Source organism: Nycticebus coucang, chromosome 17 (assembly GCF_027406575.1).
Source record: "Nycticebus coucang isolate mNycCou1 chromosome 17, mNycCou1.pri, whole genome shotgun sequence".
NCBI classification, from domain to species: Eukaryota; Metazoa; Chordata; class Mammalia; order Primates; family Lorisidae; genus Nycticebus; species Nycticebus coucang.
Window position 1 is genome coordinate 58,632,993 of NC_069796.1, and position 17,152 is coordinate 58,650,144.

Below are 17,152 nucleotides of genomic sequence, written 5' to 3' on the forward strand. Positions count from 1 at the left end.
TTGCAGTATCCCACAGGTTTTGGTAGCTTGTGGCTTCATTGTTGTTATGCTCAAGGAAGTTAATGATTTCCTGTTTTATTTCTTCCTGCACCCATCTGTTATTCAACAGAAGATTGTTTAATTTCCATGCCTTTGGGTGGGGTCGAGCATTTTTGTTAGAGTTGAGTTCCACCTTTAGTGCCTTATGGTCTGAGAAGATACAAGGTAAAATTTCAATTCTTTTGATTCTGTTGATATTTGTTTTGTGTCCCAGGATATGATCAATTTTGGAGAATGTTCCATGGGGTGATGAGAAGAATGTATATTCTTTATCTTTGGGGTGGAGTGTTCTATATGCATCTATCAAGCACAGTTGTTCTAGGGTCTCATTTTAATCTCTTATATCTTTGTTCAAGAGTATCTGTCCAGCTCTGTAAGAGGAGTGTTAAAGTCCCCTGTTATTATGGTGTTATCAGATATCATATTGCTCAGACTGAGTAAGGTCTGTTTCAAGAATCTGGGAGCATTTAAATTGGGTGCATAAATATTTAGAATTGAAATGTCTTCTTGTTGTAGTTTTCCCTTGACCAATATAAAGTGACCATCTTTGTCTTTTTTGACTATAGTTGCTTTAATTCCACATGTATCTTGAAATAAGATTGCAACTCCTCTTTTCTTCTGAATTCCATTTGCCTGAAAAATTGTCTTCCAACCCTTGACTCGGAGCTTTAATTTGTCTTTTGAAGCCAGGTGTGTTTCTTGCAGACAGCAAATGGATGGCTTCTGTTTTTAAATCCAGTCAGTCAATCAATGTCTCTTCAGTGGGGAATTCAAGCCATTAACATTTATTGAGATAATTGATAAGTGTGGTAGTATTCTGTTCGTCTTATTTTGTGAGAGTCCATTGCTTAGTTTTGTCTTTTGCATCAGTGTGGAGGTTAGGTTCTGTCCTTTAATTTCTGAGTTCTTACTTTGCTGCTGATCCATTGTGGTGGTCAGTATGCAGAACAGGTTGAAGTATTTCCTGTAGAGCTGGTGTTGTTGTGGTGAATTTCCTCAGTGTTTGTATATCCGTAAATGATTTGATTTCTCCGTCAATTTTGAAGCTTAGCTTAGCAGGGTACAGAATTCTGGGCTGGAAATTGTTCTGTTTAAGTAGATTAAAGGTAGATGACCATTGTCTTCTTGCTTGGAATGTTTCATTTGAGAAGTCTGTGGTCACTCTGATGGATTTGCCCCTGTAGGTCAACTGGTGCTTACTCCTGGCATCTTGCAGAATCTTTTCTTTTGTCTTGACTTTGGACAGGTTCATCACAATGTGTCTTGGAGAAGCTCTGTTAGAGTTGAGGCGACCTGGGGTCCGATATCCCTCTGAACGCAGTGTGTCAGAATCTTTGGTGATATTTGGGAAATTTTCTTTTATAATATTCTCTAGTATGGCTACCATTCCTCTGGGGCATTCTTCTTCCCCTTCTAGGATTCCTATAACTCGTATGTTGGAACGCTTCATAAAGTCCCATAATTCTGACAGTGAAGTTCTGCTTTCTCTCTCTTCTTTTCTGCCTCTTTTACTATCTGAGTTATCTCAAGAACTTTGTCTTCTACCTCTGAAATTCTTTCTTCTGCATGGTCTAACCTGTTGCTGATACTTTCCATTACGTCTTTAAGTTCCCTAATTGACTGTTTCAGTTCCTTCAGCTCTGCTATATCCTTTTTATATTCTTCATATCGTTCATCTCTTATTTGATTATGTTTTTGGATTTCCTTTTGGTTATTTTCCACTTTATTAGCAGTTTCCTTCATTGTTTCCATCATTTCTTTCATTGTTTTCAACATGTGTATTGTAAATTCCCTTTCTGTCATTCCTAACATTTCTTTACAGGTGGAATCCTCTGCAGTAGCTACCTCATGGTCCGTTGGTGGGGTTGTTCTGAACTGGTTCTTCATGTCGCCTGGAGTTTTCTGCTGATTCTTCCTCATGAGTGATTTCTTTTATCTGTTTCCTTGCCCTAATTTTCCTTTCACTTCCTCTTGCTCTTTAAGTTCTCATGCCTGTGGAATTTTTAAGGGACTCGAGCTTCTGTGTGAAGGATAGATGCTGGAGGGGGAAGCAGGAGCCAAGAAAGCAGTTGGCAGGCCACAGCGTAGATCCAGCTGAGCAGGGATGCCACTCACATGGCGTGGCAGCAGTGTCGGAGGTGGGACAGCAAAGCAAGCAAGACTTCCCGAATGTTCAACCTGCAGTGGTTTTCAAAATGTCTTCAAATTTCTTCACATGCTTCTCACAAAAATGTGGAGATCTCTGTCCTCTCTCCTCGGATTTGGACAGGTTTGCAACTTCTTCAACCACTAACATATCATTAGGAGATATTCTTTTTGCTTTCCTATTCAGGGATGCTTTCCTAAGCAGTGGCAAATATTTTCCAGATTTCCCAGAAAACAGCAGGTTTCCGCCCTAGCCCAGGCTTATCCTCCACTCCCAGCCGTTCGCCCAGGGACCCCCGCAGAGTGGGGCGGACGTGCGACTGGATTCTATGTCCCATTTATCAACAGTATCAAATCCTTTGCAAGTCTTTTTAGATCTGTTTTCATACTACATCCCCCCAAACCACTTCCCACCATGGCTACTTGTACCACTGATTTCAAGCCCCTTTTAGCTTTCATCTGGACACCCAAAATAGGCCCCAAATTTTATTCTGGCCTCTTTATTCTATTCTTACCTCCCTTTCTCAAGTCCATTTCTAATACGGATGCCAGAATAATCTTTTTTAAGATGTTAAGTCAGATCATGTCATCCCCCCCTGCTTAAACCCTCCAGATGGTTTTCAACACCCTTGTAATGAAATCCATATTTCTCTCCTTGGTCTGCCAGCCCTGGTCTCTGTGATGTGGTCCATGTCTGCTTTTCCAAGCCCAGTTTTCACCCCTTTCCACGTGTGCGCTTTCATAAAGCCATGCTAGCCTTCTGTTCCTTGAGTATGCTGCCCTAATCTCAGCCTTAAATAATTTGCACATGGCTTTCCTTCTGCCTGGAATGACATCCTCCCAAATCCACATGTAGCTGGTCCCCCAGTTTCTTAGAAATTCCTGACAAAATGTCACTACCTCAGGCAGGCCTGCCCCAACCACCTTAACTAAAATAGATACCCACAACACACTGCCTGACCCTCATTGAGTTTTGTGAATTTGTGAATTACAGAATTCCCCCTGGGACGTTAGCTCAGTCAGGGCAGGGCTGTGCTTGTTCATCACTTTATCTCTGGTACCTACCACAGGGCCTGGCATATAGAAGGCATAGCTGCTTTAACTTGTCTCATTTACATTCTATTTGTCATCATTGCCACTAGATGGACATTTGCAACTTGAAGTCACAGTCAATATTTTCTCCATCTCAGCCTCTATCTCTGTCTATCCCACTGTTTATCCCCTATTACGAAGTTCAGAACATCCAAATATTGATAAAAAATGAATATTTCCTTTTCTCATTTTATTTTTTCAGGAATCTCTTGCTTTTTTTTTGTTTTGTTTTTTTTGAGACAGTCTCATTTCATGCCCTGGGTAGAGTACCATGGCGTCATCACTCACAGCAACCTCAAAATCCTGGGCTTGAGCAATCCTCTTGTCTCAGCCTCTCCAGTAGTTGGGACTATAGGCACCCACCATGACACCCAGCTAGTTCTTCAATTTTTAGTAGAGAGTCTCCCTCTTACTCAGGCTGGTCTTAAACTCCTGAGCTCAAGCGATCCACCCGCCTTGGCTTCCCAGAGTGCTGGGATTATAAGTGTGAACCATCACCCCTGGCCAGGAATCTTTTGCTTTGTCTGTGATCTTACATAAGCTGACAAAAAAATGTCCTTCACCCATACTTACCCACTTTCCCAGAAAATGGTAATAACTTGGTATCTTCTTCTTTCCATTTATAAAGAGCCTTCTGTTTTAAATAAATTTGATATTAAATGATGATGTCATTTTATTCTATTTTTCTCTTTCATTGGAGAAAGCAAAGTTCTATTTTTCTATTTCTTTAGAAAAAGCAAAGCTACTTTGAATGCTTCAAAAAAAGAGATGTAAATACATTTTTAGACAAAAAAGATAAAGTTTAAAATATTAAGAAATAGAAACAATAATGGTGTGCTATTTAAAAGGACAGGGTCATAAGCAATCACAACCTATCCATATAAATATTTGTTTGCTCCTCTGTTTCTGCTTCAAATCATTCTACTAGATGGCTACTGACAACTCTAAGTTTCCTAGTTTCTTAAGAATAGATCCTAGTGCCAGCCTCATTGATGACAGCAGATCTCATGGACCTACACCCAGAGGTTGTAGTTCTGAAGACTCATGTCTTCAGCAGCATGACCACTTTAGATAAAGTTATAAAAACCATAGTTCCCCTTAAATGCACAGTGGTTAGTGAAAGAAGGCAGTCCAATAGGCTTCACCCTGTGTGATTCCACGTGACATTCTGAAAAAGGCAATAGTATAGAGACAGCAAAAGGATTAGTGGTTCAATGTTCTTAATGCCACTAAATTCTATACTTAAAATGGTATAAATGATAAATTTTTTATTATGCATATTTTTACCATAATTTTTTAAAAAGCAAAAAATAGAAAAAATGAGTGATTGCCATAGGTTCAGGAAGGGAGGAGGGGAGGAATGAATAGGTAAATCACAGGGGTGTTTTAGGGTGGTGAAATTATTTTATATGGCACTGTGCCAGTAAATACATCGCAGCATGCTGGTGTCAAAAGCCACAGAACTGTCAAACATAGAATGAAGCCTAATATGAACTATGAACTTCAGTTAATAAGAATATATCAATATTGTTTCATCAATTGTAAGAAATGTGCCACATTAATGCAAGAGGCTAGTAACAGAGGAATCTAAGAGGAGCTAGGGAAAGAGGGCATATGGGAATATTCTGTGCTTTCTGCTTAATTTTCTGTAAACTTAAAGCTGTTCCAAAAATAAAAAAGTCCCTTAAATAAAAAGAAAGAAAGAAAACATAGTTCCCTTTCTGATTATTAATGTTTATTCAAAAAGTTGTTTTAAAAAATCCTTAGTGGCAAATTGTAGATTTAGGGTGGCATTACCTTAATTGCATGTTTATATTTCTTTTTAATTTATAGATAAGTTATCTAGGTACCTTTATTTTTAAACATAAGACAACTCATTTGGGCAGGTATTATGTGCTTACTCTTTGCAAGTCTTTATAGTTGGCCCTCACATGCTTTCAAATAAATAAAGCAAAATATTTATTCCAAATCACCCTTGAGAAGGTAAAAGAAAGATTTCCATGGGATTTCCCCAGAAGCTTTCTTCAGAGCGCACGGGTCACCTTGCTCCCAAATCATTCTTCCCAGTCATCTCAGAGGAAACTGGAACTCTCTCCTATCTCCTGCACATTGTTATGGATTCCTCAGCTCCCTCTCTACAGAAAGAAGATAATTTCTTAGAGCAAAGGGCCACATTGATATTCATGGGATAAACAGTTTGTAACTGAACAGCAACACCCCACTAATGTAAATTTCATACATAGCTTCCAAAAGGTTAAACAATGCTGCTTAGCTCTGCTGTGCCCAGAAAGCAAATGACAGCAGAGGCTCAATCTTGGGGCCAGCTTGAGTCCTCATGCTAAAGTTCCCTCGGCAACATGCTCTTGCTCTCTGCTTGGGGGAGATGTTCAATGCCCTTCAACAGGCAGAGTCTCCTGGAAACGAACAACCCAGCACACGCACAAACAAACCCCACTCAACTTTTGGGACTCAAAAATGAAAGGATAGGGGAGAAGCAAAGATGGAAATAATTTCAAGTGTTCTTTGCTAAATACCATTATCCCTTTCACTGGTCCTTACCTTAGCACTCTGGCTCTATCCTCTCTTACTTTGTGTTTATTAAGTACATACTATGTGCCAACTACCCCTAAAGGTGCCGAGGGTACAACAATGAGAAATTCAGACAACCTCCTTATATCCCAAGGGGCTTATGTTCTGGAGAGACAGACAATAAAGAGGTTAATTTCAGATTGTGTTAAATGCTATGGAGAAAAATAAAACTGGGTAATTACATAACCAGGAGAATGTTGGTGGTGGGGTGTTTGGTATATAAACTTTAGATAAGTATGTCATGAAAGACCTCTGTAAAGAGGTGACATTTAAACTGAGAACTTGGATAATGAGGAGGCAATCCTTTAAAGATGTACAAAGGCCCCCAGGCAGGAATAAACAATCATCTTCAAGACTGGGTAGGCATCTGCAGAGCAAAGTGAGGTGGGAAGTGGGGGGAGGGGTTGAGCCATGAAGGTCATACTATGTACAATAGGAAAGCAAGGAAGGCTGCTAATCAGGAAGGTTAAATGAACTGACGCATGTTTTGAAACAATCCACTTTTCTATGGTGTGAAGATAGGATTGCAGAGGAACAAGCCTGGACGCTGGGAGGTGCATTGGAAGAAGACTGACAGGAGTAGACCAGATGGCTTCTGCTGCTGAGTCTGCACCACACATGTACCTAACTCAGGGCACAGATGGAGTTGAAATCTAGCCCTCACTGACTTGCCAAGCCCTGAACCCAACTTGGCAAAGGGTTGATTCTGGCTGGAAAGAGGAGCTTTTTGACCATTTGTCCACTCTGTGGAATGCCTTTTATCCTATTTATGAAGATGACTTAAATGCTTAGGAGCCTGTTGGACTATGACAACACCAATATGATAGAGAGAAAAGCCCTGATAGAAAGAATATTATAGAAGATGACCTGAATAGGGCTTACTGATGGATTTGATGGGGAATAAAGTGACTCCTGGTTTTGTGGCATGAGCATCATGGTGAATGGTCCAGAGGTGGGAAAGACTGAAGAGGAACCACTGTACGAGGCTAGAACACCTCAAGTTTGTTTCAAACATAATAATTTGATGTGTGTATTAGTGTGTAGCGAAAGAGTGGGAATGAGGAGAGAAGACTCATCCCCTACTGAGAGTAGCAACAGTAGAGGTCAGACAGAGGAAAAGTAGCCAGCATAGTCTGTGCCCGACTCACAGAGGGCTGACACACACTCGTGCAATGAAACAGGACACGAAGACCATTTGTTCTAGAAATGGCTGTATGGCAGGTGGGGGCTGGATGTTGTTCACTCAACATGTGTTTTATAGCTCATTTTCAATCAAGGGCTCCCATATAAACCCAGACAGTAGATCATCTACAAATTTAATTAACTATATTTGTTCAGAATCTCAATTTGCCCATAAAAATTTAATGCTTAATATAGTTTAAGTTTCAATGGCCTTTCCTTTTACAATGAGTCAGATGAAATGGCTACAGATTAATTTTTTCAGTCATCCTCAATATATCAGAGTTATGAAGACAACTGGAAAGAGTGGATGCTGCAAGTGCCAATCTGAATATTGGATAAAACACAGAGTTTAACAGCCTTCTACCAAACTTACCTTAAACAAGAATTGTTTTCTCTAATTAACTTTTTCCTCATAATAACATCTAATGAGTGGCTCCTGAAGCTATTCTCTGAAGTCTGGTAGCTTATGTCCAGGCAGAACAACCACATCACCTCTGACATCCCCTCCTCTTTGGGGACACACAGGCACTGTGTGTGCTAATAATGGGCTGGGAGATCCTGCAATCTGTACATATTTTTGAGGCCTAGCATGAATTCATTCACAGTTTTAGGTCTTCTAATTTAATAAAAGTTATCATAAAGAACATTGGACCTGATTTTATCCTTCCCTTTGACATTTGTTAATTGTGTGACCTTGGGCAAAGCAGTTATCATCAGTTTCTTCACCTGTAGACAGGGGAGAAGATCACCCAGTCTGGCTACTTCACTAGATAGTTAGGCAAAGTAAATTAATTCAGTATGTGTAAAATTACCTGTCATTTCTGTTACCAGAATAAATCAATTAGGTGTACAAATGCAATGTTGTTCTGGAACAGCTTACCTTCTTAGAGTGCCAGAAATGGGATAAGCAGACCTGATAACAAAGCAACACAAAGCCTGTATTCTTTCACACTAGCACACAATGGCTGATCAATAGTCATTTGCTTGCTTCTGTCTATGCTTCCTCTATTGCTTACTGAAAGAGATTTTACAGATTAACTACTTCACACTCGTTTTAAATAGGAAGAAACTAAGGCTCAGAGAGGTGAAATGACATAGTTCTGGTTCCACAGTGTCTATCTCATCCAGGCTTCATCAGCTATTAAATAAGGGGCTTAGAATAGATGAATCATTATAAAACTGTGTTTCACAGCAGAGCCCACCCACAGGGTTAGGGGGAAAGAGAAAGAATATGGACTCATTCACCCAGAGCAGATCTGCTTTCAGGGCACTATATATTTCAGGTGCTGAAAATTAGTTAGAAAAGAGAGTTTCATGCTGTTAACAACAATAAAATATTTTAAAAACAACTCTTTGCTTATGGGAATTGACAAACAGGCTTGGCCAAAATTCAATAGCAGACTATTTTTGAGCTGAAATGTGATATAAGTGTAATGTCTTCATGCAGGTCACAGCTCTACAATTCCACTGGTCCCCACTTCCAGTTGTCTTCTAACAGCTCACTTCATTCAATCAAATTATACAGCTGGCCCCAGAATGACTCCCCCTCCACCCTGCTACATTTCAAATGTTAAGAAATTCTATGGTTCACTTGCTTGAGTTGTTATCTCCATACTTAGGTTGCCAATTAGATTGCTTTAAAATATAACAGAAGTTCAATCAAGATCATTCATTTCACTCTCACACAGCAATTTGAGTATAAGTACAGGGCTGATGAACAAGGTTCCTCCTGTCTTGTTGCCGCTGCCATCATCCACCTGACAGTAGACATCGTCAGCCCGGCTGAAACTCAGGATTCCTAAAGAAAAAAAAAGAGAAAGAGCTACTGGTTTGTGCCACATTTTCTCTATTAAATTTTAAATGTTGTGGGCAGAGATTATGAGACAAGCTTCTACATACCCAATGTGGTGCCCGGTTATATACTGAATCTATGTCGGTAACTACTAAACACTCACTTACTAAGAATGCAAACAAAGAGGGAAAAAAAGATTGTAAATGGGAAAAGCAAGTTGGGTATGTGGGAGAATTTTGGTTTTGAACATGTTTAACTTGAAATGTCTATCAGGCATCAAATGGAGAAATCAGGTTAAGAGCTGTATAGCCTAGTCTTCAGAACAGGAGAAAGAGTAAACTGGGAATGCAAATTTAGAGTAATTCACACTTGGACTGTATTTAGAGCCTGGATGACCTATGGGGATGAATGTAGATAGAAAAAAAAAGAATGGTCCAGGTAATGTGTCATGGGATACATCAAAATTTAGAAGTTGAGAAGTGACAGAAACCAGCAAATGAGACAAAAATAAAAGCCCTTGATGTAGGAAGGGAGAAAGGATGAGATTTCAGATACCAAGGAAAGTGTTTCAAGGAGGAGATAGTGATGAATTGTGTCAAATACTTCTAATAGGTGGGAAATACAGAATCAGTAGTAAAGATTAAATTATCAAGGGGAGGTCATCAGTTATTGGTCACTGTTCTAGTCGAATGCAGGAAGCAAAGTCTGTTTGGAACAGGTTCAAGAATGAATGAAAGGAAGAGATTTGGAGACAGAAAGTATCGATGATTCTTCCAGAAAATTCTGATGTACAAGAAAGCAAAAATAATGCAGCTGATGAGAAAATGGGAAAGAGGATCAAGAAAACTTTTTTTTAAGGTGTGAGAAATAACAGGCTGTTTCATTGCTAATAGGAAAAGATCCATTAGAGAGATAAATTTTAATGACGTAGGTGAGAGGAATGAATTGCAGCAATGTTCTTGAGAAGGCAAGAAGTGATTGGTTTTAAGTAGAAGGGAAAAGACAACGTAAGATAAGGGCATGGAAAGCTCATCCTTGGTCACAGTTGAGAAGACAGAGAATATCGATGTCAAATCTGGGAAATGAGTAGATGTGATGAGAGAATCGTGGGAGATTTCTCTCATGTCCATTTTTTCAGTGGAATAGAAGCAAGATCATCACTGAATAAGGATGGGAAAGAGGATATTGAAGTTTTTAAAGAAGACAATGAGATATGAAATGGTTATTAGGAAATGGGAGAGCGAATGGACTAACAATGTGTACTAATGACTGCCTGGCAGCACTGAGAGTCCCCTTGAAAATTATGGTCATGAATTTAAAGTGAGACCAAACCAGACCAATTATAAGTTTTATTCCAGCGACATTCAGTGGCCCAGATACAAGCATGAGGAAGTGAGAGCAAGTCAAGGGTGTATGAAAGGTAATGATTTTATAATGACTGACCTTGGAATTTAAAAAGGAAAGGTCATTATGGTGGTGAGTTTAGTGAAAAAAGCCAGACAATTAATAAATTGAAAGTCCAGGTGGGCTTAAAAGACTATTACAGTTGAGAGCTAGAGGCGGTGAGTAGAAAGATAGAGGTAGTACTCAGAGACTAGGTTATAGGAAATAAAATTATGGAAGGGGTGCAGCCATGTGTAATGGTACAATCTAGAATGAGACTGTGTGAGCACCTGACAAACAGAGGGAAAGGAAGCCTTGTCTCTGGGACAAAAAACACACGTGTTCTGAGTCTTCTATCCCCATCATAAAGGCTGAGGAGGGGCTTCTGCACCCGGCTTCCCCAGAAGTCAACATGCCCATCAGCAAGGTCAGACAAGCGTACACACTCAAAGTTGTTTGCTCTTTCCCCAGCAATCATCCAAAAAGAACAAGTACATGAGATTAGATTCTTGACTTGCATAATAAGGGTTAAGAGTGAGGCCATAACCTCTAAAACTTACAGTCTTACCAGTGTTATATCCTTTGACTCCACCAAGTTGAATTTCCTATGCCTTTTATTAGAAAATCACATGGACCTCCAAACACAGTTCAGACCCCTGTCTTTTCTGCACATCCTCTGCGAGCCTTCATCTCTCTCCTATCTCCAGTTTGGAACCTCTTTGATAAACTCACTTGAATTTATGGTCCATCAACAGCAAAACTTGTATCACCAACCTCTGCTTATAAGGCTGCTTCACCTTATTACTCTATTCGTAAAACCTGGCTCTCTGCTAGGGCTAAAGATTGCTTGCAGCCCTCTCAAATGGTGGGTAATATTTTTCCCCAAACCTCCTAACCACTGGCTGTGGATAGGTGGGGAGTTTTTCTCTTTACTTCTCATTGTGGCTTCCAGAAATTTTCCCTTTTCTTCTCAGTTTAAAAAACAAAAGCTAACAAATGAGTTTTAAGCTGCATGTGATCAGATTACATCATATGTTATCCGTCCATACTGCTGTTGTCAAATGACCATTGGGTCACTCTCCTAAATTCTCTAACACTTTTAGCTCCTGTCTCACTATCAGTTTTTTCCTATCACCATTCCTACCTTAGTTTTTGAAAATTTAATATAAACATGAATAAATTATCCAGCACTCTGGCTTCTTAATTCTCTAGTCTAGTATCCTCCATTTCTTATATCCACTTCTATTCCTCAGTACTGTGGGAGGACCAAATTGTGTTACCCTTCAAAAAAATACATATGTTAAATCCCTAACCCCCATTGTGATACTATTTGGAGCTGGAGTCTTGGGAGAAAATTAGGTTTAGATAAGGTTATAAGGGTGGGCCGTCTTAATGGGATTAGTACCCTCACAAGAAGAAATGATGGAACGCTTGCCTTCTTCCTGCCCTGTGAAATCACAGTGAGCAGGTAAGAAGAAGACACTAAGCAAACTGACCAGGCCAGCACCTCAGTTTTGGACTTCCAACCTCTAAAGCTATAATAAAATAAATTGCTATTGTTGAATCCACTCAGTCTATGCTATGTTTTTACAGACGCCCAAGCAGACTAAGACTCTCACCTACTCACTCCTATGAGTATACCTAAATCTGGTCATTCAGTGTTAAGTGAAGACTGTAAAGATTTATTTTTTAAAAAATCATATGCTTTATTTCCTGCTCCTTGGCATTCGTGAAAGGGACATAGACACAGGTGAATTTGACTCAAATTCTAATTCAGACTTCACTACTTACTAGCTGTATAACCTCAAGCAAATTCCTTAAGATTCGCTTTAATTTCCTTATTGGGAAAGGGTTATTTGAAGATTAAATTTTGCATGGCAAAAACACAGCATCATGCCTGAAACTTGAAATATATGGCAGTTATAAAATTATAATTTTCTTGCTACCTTTCCACTTAAAAGACAGTATGATACACTGTTAAGAGCATAAATTCTTTAGGCTGACTTCCTGGTTCAAATTTCGGTTGCACTACTTTAATCATGTGATATTGAGAAAATATCTTAGCTATTCTGTATCCTGTATTCAAATCTGAAAAATGGAGATAATAATAATATCTACCTTGTTATGCTAATGTGAGAACTAAATAAGAGAATATATGCCAGGGGTTGGCAAATTATAGCCCCACAGGCTGAGTGGCCTACTGTTTCTTTTTGAATAAAGTTTTATTGAAACACAGTCACATCATTTGCTTAGGTATGGCTTATGGCTGCTTTCCAGTTATAATGAAAGACCATCTTGCATGCAAATCCTAAAATACTGACTGGTTATTTGAAGAAAAACTTTTTAGACCCCTGGTATATTCAACTACTTTAAATAGACTGATACAGTGTAAGCTCTCAGCAGGCAATAACATTTTTCTTCTTTGTAAAAGCCTACTTTAATTTGCTCAATAAATTTTGGGGAAAGTTGGGTATAGGAGGGCAGATAGAAATTAATCACAGGCATTGTGAATCCCAACATGGCCCTACATATGAGGTCAGATTTCCCGAGGTGCCATGGCAAAGTTTTTATATTGAGCACAGGGCTGGGTAGGACTTTTACTGGATTTTCACATCATTTCTGATGCTGTGACCATTATACTTATACCCAGTATAAATTATATTCACAAGGCTATAACAGAAAGAACATGACCAGCTAAACCTAAGATTCTCACAGCAACACAGAGAGGGCAAGCCTAAGAGTGAAAAACTATAATATTATCAGAAAATACAACCACTTGAAAACAGTTTTATTCTGCATTTCTAGTGGCTTTCAAAAATAAAAGTAATGGATTAGCAGAATAATTAACAACAAAGTCTAAAAGCCACTGGTGTGTTATACTTCATTTGAGTGTATATATAGAAATATTCTTTTGTCACAACTTGAGTCATGCAAGAAAATAAAACCACTATATAAAAATGTGTTTATATGCCACACATTGAAACACTAAAAAGAAAAAATAAAACTTTAATATTCCTCCAAATGCTTCAATGCTTCTGCCCAGCCCAGGATATATTGCATTGTAGAAACTAGAGCTTACACAGAATGTATTTCCTTATTCTGAGAAATAATTCATGACGAAAGGTCCAATGGGTTTATGACTGACTATAATTAACAAAGTGGAAGGCTGTGTTAATTGTAGAGATGGCTCCCACTTAGGCTCAGTAACTGAGGAGTTCAGGCTCAAATTTTAGAACTGTGACTTACTAACCTAGAAGGGAATAGTTACAACCTTAAGGTTATTTCTATTTCCTAATACCCCCGCCATAGAATTATTGTGAGGACTTTATGAGATGATGTATATAAAATACTCAGCACAGTTTCTGATACATACTAAGTTCTCAATAACTGTTAAGTCATCTTAGCAAGTTCAACATTATCATTGCATTGCAAAAACTGTAAAATACAATATTGCAGACTTTTAGAAGTGTTTTCAATTGTGGATGATTTAACTCTTACTACTGCTGAGGAGTTTAAAAATCCATGGCCAATTCTATATTGTTTGACATATGGAAAATAAAAAAAAAAAAATCACAGGTAATATGTCTTAGTATTCCTAAAAAGTAAATTTACGTGATAGTTTAATGCACTTTTATCTTGATATTGATTTTAAAAAGACAGTTTAGAATTTCTCATTTCAAAATGGTGATGTAGAAGTCAGTATGACTGACTTCACCTCTTCCCCTTACCACTGAAAACCAAAACAAATACACAACACCAAAATAACCATTAACAACATCTCAGAACTCAAATATAAGGATAGGACAGTTCCTGGGAACATAAACAAGTGAAAAAACTTTGAGCACATGGATGGTGCCTGTGGCTCAAAGGAGTAGGGCGCCGGCCCCATAAAAAAAAAAAAAAAAAAAAGAAAAAAAAAAAAAAAAAAAAAAAAAAAAAAAAAGTTGATAAAAAAAAAAAAATAAAAAAAAAAAGAAAAAAAGAAAAAAAAAAAAAAAGAGAGAGATTGCCTGACAACAAGCACATGAAAAATTTTGTCACAACATGCTGTTTCTTACAACGGAAAAAGTAAGATCAGGCAGACAACCATCTTCCTCACCATCTTGAGTTCTCTCTCTCAACCCACAGGAAACATTGCAAATGCCTAAAGGAACAAATATCTTTAAGGAAAACCAGAACCAAAAGAGGCACGTGAGGCTATTATCTCCAGCCCTAGAAAGTCCGCCTGTAACTTGGCCAAAGAAGACACCAAATCAGAGTGGCTGCTCAGCAGCACCAACCTGCAGGAAGTACCACAGGACCCCTGGGAACTAACCCCTAGCCAACCTTCCCAGAATGCTGGAATGTCCCTTTGAGGAACTCCCTAAATTAGAACTGGCAGAGCTGTAATTGTTTACTACATCCAAGCCCAAGGCAATCTGGGCTTAAGGTGCCATCTAGTCCTAAAATGAAGCAGCAATTTAGCAGGAAAAAAAAAGAAAAAGTGAAAGAAAAAGAAATGCAATAGCTAAACTCAAATAAGCAAATGTATCCAGTAATAAACAAGCCAGACACAGAAGACTGCAGTAAATAACTAATCCTTCAATGCAAAGACGTAAACATACATTCATAAGAAACTGTTTTATGGAAATTCAGTGATCTCAAAGATAACATAGAATAGTAATTCATCACAGAAATTTAACAGATTGAAATATTAAGAAATAAAACAGAAATCTTGAAACTGAGCTAAAAAATTAGAAGCACTCTAATTTTACCCAATGAGTTGTGGTTGTTTAACATATTGGTTACACATTTATTATATGATCATTCATTATTCCTGTTTTATTGTCCACATATATACCTGAGAACCTTTATTAATATAATTTTACCAACTCATAAAAAGATGAAAAATTCAAATGTAGTTTCAATAAAATAAGATTATTAGAAGCTCTCAATTACAGAATGAATCAAGCAGAGGAAAGAATCAGTGATCTTGAAGATAGGCTATTTGAAAATTCACAGTCAGAGAAGAAGAAAGGATAAAATGGAACAAAGATTGCATACAAGATATAAAAAAACTACCTCAAAAGACCAAATCTGAGAATATGGGTGTTAAAGAGGAAGCTGAGCAAGAGAAAGTGAATAGAAACCTTATTCAAAGTAATACTAAGATAATACTTCACAAAACTAGAGTAAAATAGCAATATACAGGTACAGTTGTTTAGCTGGCTTAGTTTATATGACTATGGTGCTAATAATAATATCCAGAGGCAGAATACCAACCAGGTTAGACCAAATAAGACTACTCCAAGGCATATAGTAATCAAATTCTCCAAGTTCAAGGACAAAGAAAAAAATCCTAAATGCAGCAAGAGAAAAAAAAAGAAAAAAGCAAGTAACATAAAAGAGCTCCAATTCATCTGCCAATATATTTCTCAACAGAAACTATATCGGTTAGGAGGGAGTGACATTTTCAAAATGCTGAAAGAGAAAACAAAACCTGTCATCCAAGAACACTGTACCCAGCAAAGCTATCCTTCAAATATAAAGGAGAGATAAAGTCTTTCCCACACAGAAAAAAAGCTTAGAAAATTTACCACCACCAGATCCATCTTATAAGAAATGCTAAAAAGAGTTCTTCAAGTCTGAAAGAAAAAAATAAATACCTTCCAAAATGCAAAAAGACCCTCCAAAATGCAAAAAGAAAATATTCGAAGGTATACAACCCACTGATAAAATTAGTACTCATGCACACACAAAATATTCTAACAGTGTAAGCATGATGTGCAATCCACTCCTAACACTAGTATAAAGCATAAAAGACAAGTCTATCAAAAACAATGATAGCTACCACAACCTGATAAGAATTAGGCAGTATAAAAATATATAAACTAAGATAACAAAAGTCAAAAAGTGAGGGGGATAAAGTTAAAATGAAGAGTTATTTCTTAGATTTTTCTTTGCATATTTTTTGTGATCTAAGATAAGTTGTAATCTCTTTTAAATAACAAATAACTTGTTATATATATAAGAATTTTTAAGTCTCATGGTAACCACAATGAAAAAACCAATAATATAGCCAGGCGTTGTGGCGGGCACCTGTAATCCCAGCTACTCGGGAGGCTGAGGCAAGAGAATCACCTAAGCCCAAAAGCTGGAGGTTGCTGTGAGCTGTGACACCACAACACTCTACCAAGGGTGGCAAAGTGAGACTCTGTCTCTGAAAAAAAAAAAACAACAAAACAAAAACAAGAAAAAACCAATAATAAAAACACTAAAAATAAAAAGCAACAAATGGAAACTTATTAAGTGTACCTTAGAAAATCACTTACCTACAAAGGAAAATAGTAAGAAAGGAAGAAAGGAGGAGTTACAAAACAAACATAAACAAGAAAAAAATGGTAATAGTAAGTTTTAATTAACAATATTAAGCTGAATATAAATTAACTCAATTCTCCAAAGATAGAGTGGCTAAATAGATAAAGAAACACAGCTTAAGTATATTCTGTGTACAAACAATTTATATCATCTTTAAAGACACACATGGCCTGAAAGTGGTGGTATGGAAAAAATATATTCCATGAAAGTAGAAATAAAAAAAGTGAAAGTAAGAATAGCTATACCTGGATCAGGTACAATAGACTATAAGTCAGAGAATATAAAAAGTGACAAAGGAGATAATATGTAATGATAAAGGGATCATTTCAGCAAGAGGATATAACAATTATAAGTATTTATGCACCTAACACCAGAGCATTCAAGTTCTCAAAGCTAACATTAATAGAGCCAATGAGAAATATAGACTTCAATACAATAATAATAGGGAACTTTAAAACCCCAGCCAGAAAATCAAAAAAGAAACTGGTGTTAAACTACACACTAGGCCAAAGAGGACTAATGGACATTTATAGAACCTTTCACACAACTGCTGCAGAATATATGTTCTTATCT